This window comes from Petaurus breviceps, unplaced genomic scaffold (genome assembly GCF_028583685.1).
Source record: "Petaurus breviceps papuanus isolate PSGF00001 unplaced genomic scaffold, PetGlider_PUasm1.0 90740, whole genome shotgun sequence".
NCBI classification, from domain to species: Eukaryota; Metazoa; Chordata; class Mammalia; order Diprotodontia; family Petauridae; genus Petaurus; species Petaurus breviceps.
Window position 1 is genome coordinate 3,492,130 of NW_027187330.1, and position 5,312 is coordinate 3,497,441.

The 5,312-nt window shown below is 38.9% G+C and overlaps 1 protein-coding gene and 1 long non-coding RNA gene across 3 annotated transcripts in view; one reads left to right on the forward strand and one right to left on the reverse strand.

The window, feature by feature from the left end:
- Window positions 1–5,312, forward strand: part of LOC138145542 (uncharacterized) — a 196,365-nt gene that overhangs the window by 91,895 nt on the left and 99,158 nt on the right. The gene's annotated exons all lie outside the window — the stretch shown is intronic.
- Window positions 1–5,312, reverse strand: part of HPSE2 (heparanase 2 (inactive)) — a 730,895-nt gene that overhangs the window by 72,305 nt on the left and 653,278 nt on the right. The window lies entirely within an intron of this gene.

Consider the following 5,312-nt stretch of genomic DNA (forward strand, 5'->3'; position numbering starts at 1 on the left):
CCTCTTTTTCAGAGACTAGAAACTGAGGAAACTGAGAACTATGTTGAGATGTGGAGTAGATGATAATTTCTCAGTAGAGTAGTAGGTGAATTCTTTTTCTGAGGTTGAGAGGAAGGATGGTATAAGGGGACTGAGGAAAGACGAGAAGTTCTGGAACAGCCATGATGGGAGTGTCAATCAAGGAAGGGTTGCCATGTATCAATGAGGGCAAAATTGACACTAGAGAATGTCCATTTGTAATGGATATTAGTGGTACCCCTTCCAGAGGTATATAGCAGAACTTGGTTACAGGACTCATAGGACCTATTTATTACAGGAAGGGATCTCAGAGGTCAACAAGTTCAAAACCCTTACCTTACAAATTGGAGTCTCAAGGTTTAGCAACTTGACTAAGGTCACAAAGAGGTAGCATCAGAGGTGATTTGGAACTATGAGTTCAGACTCCATAGCCTGTGTTCTTACATAGTAGTAGGAAACAGATGATGGGAGTTATCCGGGGTTGAGGTTTGGCAAGACTAGACTGGAAAGGGATTCAAGATGGAGGATACTATATAGGTGAATTGACCAACCTTTGGGGCCATACTGTGAAAGGAATAAATTGAGGCCAGAACAAAGATAATTAATAAAGAAAACACAGAGAAATACAGGGATTAGAGGTCATGGTGAGGATAAAGGAGAGATAGAAGATTAGGAGGGTATTATCAAAGAGATAATGAGGTTTAAAGAAGATAATGAACTGAAAGCTTGGGTATTTGAGAAGACATCTGAATGTATGTTGAAGTTCCCAAAATAAGGTTAGGTGGGGTTGGTGTAGAGAGGAAAGCTTTGATTCTGACACTGAACTCTTTAGAAAGAACAAGAATCTTAGAGAAAAGGTGATAAAGAGGCGGGGTGAACCTAATTGAGGAGAGGTTACTCAAGGATGGCAGCAGACAAGGGGACTGGAAATGGGAAGAACAAAGACAGTTCTCACTTATATGATTACAAGTAAGAAGAAAGGCATATGCTTATTATTCTCCTCCTGCCCAACTATGTCACTGAGTATGAAAAAAGGAGCAGCCAGTACTAGGGAGGTGGCAAGGAACAGTTTGTTCTTCAGGGAGCAAGGTTTCCATGACAACATAAAGAGAAAAATTATAAGAAAGAGAACTTGGATGAAGAGAAAGGATTAGAAAGGATTCTACAGGGCACAATGGTAAGAGAGAACAGAAGATAATAGAGACAGTGGAAGAGGAAGGCAGAGATAGATGGAGATAAAAGTGAGGAATTACAGCAAGGAAACAGTTTTTGCCTCAGCAAATTGCAACTCTGGAGCATAGGAATTAGTGAAGGAAAAGAAAGACATTTCCTTCTGTAGCGTCAATGCAATATTCACAATGCCGACAGTCACTGTAAATATGCCAGCATAGTGCTCGATTACAAAATATAGTAGGCTCTCCACATAGAAGAGAGAAGCAAGATACTTATTCAGACACTAGAAAACCAAATCCCAAACCAGTAATCTGTTTCCAACATAGTAGCAAAGAAGTTAATAAGCCATAACAGCACAGAGAGTTACAGCATCCGTTAGCCTTCCCACACAAACCAACATTTACTCATAAGCCTATTGTTTCCCTCAGGTGCATCCTCTCCTCTCTCCAGTCTCTAACTGCTCTGATTCCCAGCATTCTGTAGGCTCTCCTCCACCCTTCAGCAAACTCTTCCTACCACATACTCCATGTGATTACATTCAGCAGGGTGTACCTTCAAAGCAGGGAAGGTCTTCAAATTCCCTTAGGTTTAGTCAGGAGCAGGGAAGATCTTCAAATCACCATTACCATTACACCTTCCCACAGCATATGGGAAATGCCAGTTAACTAGTGTTTCCACCCTCTAGGGTCCTATGATAAGAGGGAGACATCAATATATTCTCTATTGAACACCAGTAAAGAATGGTGATTGGTTTCCAGGGTCTATTTGAACTAACACCAAGTGCAAGTTCCTTTCCTTTGCTTTCTTTCAAACTACCATAGGATAACTACTAGAAATGTCCTGTATGGAAGAGCATACACTTGGCTTCTGGTTTGGTCTGGTGTTTGAGGCTGGGTATGTTAAATAGATTTAGAGGGCTGAGGCATTGTGGTTTTCCTCAAATGGCTTGGTGAAACAGGGAGTCCTATCCTTTCAAGTCAAGTAATAAAGAAGAGAAGAGGTAGCTTTATGAGCCTTGTTGTTATGGATAATGGAAGGCTGAAGTGTTGTTTTCTCAAATGATTTGGTTATGCAGGCCACAATATTTTTTCCATGTGTCAGTAGTTTCTGGGACAGAGAAACCTCTAAATCCTGTCTCTGACAGAGTCAAGATGGGAGTTCTATCTGTGTAGGTCTAGTGATGAGGTGTTCAGATGCCAGTACAAGAACCTTGGTATGAGCAGTAGACTCTACATACTTGGGTATTTGGTAGTACCAAAAAGTTCCTGTTTTGTTGTGGTGACAATAGGTACAATCTCTGTATATAGCAGCTAGGTTTGGGAACATGAAGGCCTCTAAACCTCATCATAGAGGTGAGACATCTACTCTTAATGGTTTGGTGGTACAAAACTCCTCTCCTGATTTTCCATGTATCAACTTAAAAATCAGTGTTCAGCCCTGTGCTGGCCTGCGCTCACATTGGCTAGCAGTTCCATAGTGTATCCTAAGATGATGGGAAATGAGGCAAGCCCAGAAGATAAGCTAAGGGAAAAACAAGGACTCAGTTTTTATTTATAGAATTACCATCTTCTTAATACACAACTCTGATCATATTACTCTATAGTTCAAAAACATCAATGGTTGTTCTCCAATGCCAAGTGAGGAAAAATTCAAATACCTTGGTTTGTCATTTAAGATGATCTAGAATCAGCCTCAGACCCACTCTTATAGCTTCACATTATACCAACCTCCAGCACCTCTAGGTCCTGCCAAACCAGACACTACTTTCCAAACTTATCCTGCTTCCCACCTTTGTTCACGTTCATGTTGTTTATTTAGGATGCTCCTCTTCATTTCTGCCTGTTAAAATTATTCTCATCCTTCAAAGCTCTGGTCAGAAATTACTTCCAAAGCCTTCTTTGATCATCCATAGACAGAAATCATTACTCTTGCCTCAATTTCTCACAGCACTCTGTTTATGCTTCTTCAGTCTATTTCAGTGGGGTAAGAAAATTGGTATTTTCTATACTGATTGTATACTCTCTGTATCATTTATTCCTGGTTGTTTTTTTGCATTTTTCCCTTAAATATTACACAAAGGACTTAATGAAGCATGCTGGAGATCTTTGGAATCTTTTAATATTTTAGGGGCACCTGCGCAGTATTCTATCTTGACATATGACTGGTTTACCTCTTTAATGATGGTTTGTTTTTTTTTTTTTGCCTTTTGGAGGGCAATTGGGCTTAAGTAACTTGCCCAAGGTTACATGGCTAGTTTTTTTTGTGTGGGTGTTAAGTGTCTAAGGCTGGAACCGAACTTGGGTCCTCCTAACTCCAGGGCCGTTGCTTTACTCACTGCGCCACCTAGCCGCCCCTTTAATGTTTTTATGCCACTGTTAAAATGAAGCTACTCACTGATAGTAGTATATTATAGCCTATAATAGATGACTTACTTTAAATTTTTTAGTCTTATGGGATCATGATGTTCTATTACTGATTTTCAAATAATATCACTGGGAAAATACTAGTATTAAAAGATAGGCATTTGTAGTAAAAACCAACGTGGAATTTTTAAAGAATCATGCAATTTCACTAATGCAAGACAATCTGATACTTTATTCCCTTCAATCCTGGGTCTAGCTCATTGTAGAACCTAGGTAATTACACAGAGATATCTCATTCCCTTCTCTCCTCCTACCATGCATATAAAGGCTAATTCAAAGGGCTACCTGACAAAATGTCATAATTTAAACGTTGTTAATTTTTCATTCACTTTTTTTCCCTAGTATAGATGACTAGTTTATACTTTTTTGAGTATAAATGATGAATCTTCTTGAGCAGCTCCATCTAGAAGCCTTGAAATAATAAATATAATGTCATCTGAATATAAGAAAATATGAAGAAATCCTTAATTGACAGGAAACCTATTCTATTTGACTTCTGTATAGGCGATCCTCCAAGACACTGTTGAATACTTTAATCAAGTTCGTATATACTGACTTCCTGTGGAGTGAGCAGATAAGAACCATTTTTACAAAGGTCATAGAGGTCACTGAAATAGGTGTTGTGGAGTGCTCAGAGCTTGGTCAGAGACTGAAGACACCAAGGTCATCCACTGCACCCTGAGCCATGTCCAGCTGTCCCGACTATGGTCTTACCACTGGGCTTTAATGACTCTGGAAATGGGAGTCAGGTGGACAAATCCGTCCAACTCTGCCTTACTTAGATCTAATTCATGAGCAAGTCAAGACATCACCCCATGATTTCACTGGTCCTCTTTGAAAATGAAGGATAAACAATAACAATATGTCTTCTTGCTTGATACTGATCTCTAGCTGCTTGTTGAACAAAATTATTACCATGATTAAATCTATTATAGAATAGTGCATGAACTATAACACACACATATATATGATATAACTTAGTCCATTGAGTCAAATGCCTTAAAAAATCAGCAAACAATGGACTTAGCAGGATCTCATGCTCACCACACCCCTAAGTCAGCTGTATGACTGAAATGTAATTTTTCCATAGGAAATCACTTGCAAAAGTCTCTCCTATTCCCTTCTCATATGTTCATCAAAAATATCCTTGATGTGTATATGGACAATTCTCATAAAAATTTTATAGATAGAAGAAAATTAAAAAATGGGGCATTAGTGCTCCCAATATCTTCCCTCTCTTCAGTAAAAGTACCATCTGCAATCCTTCCCATTCTTCTGGAAATATCCATTCTTTGAGATATCTTCAAAATCAATCCTTGTCTCCCTCAAATCCTCTGTCAGCAACAATTTCTTCTACACGTATATAGTCAAGTCCATTCACTCTTCCCGATTATCTTTTTAAACACCATTTCTAGGTTCTAACAAAGTATACTGGAATTTGAGATATGAAATCCAAAAGTGATGGTTGTATCATAGTCATGGATGAGAATAACCAGACACAGAAACATCCCCATTCCATTTCATCTCCCTCTCTTCTTTTCTATTTCATCTCCAGATATTTTCTTTGCAATCTTGCTTAGCTGGGCCTCACAATTAATCATGTCCAAAATGGAATTCATTATATTTCCCCATAAACCAGAGAGTGAGCCATTGTGTGTGTGTGTGTGTGTGTGTGTGTGTGTGTGTGTGTGTGTGTGT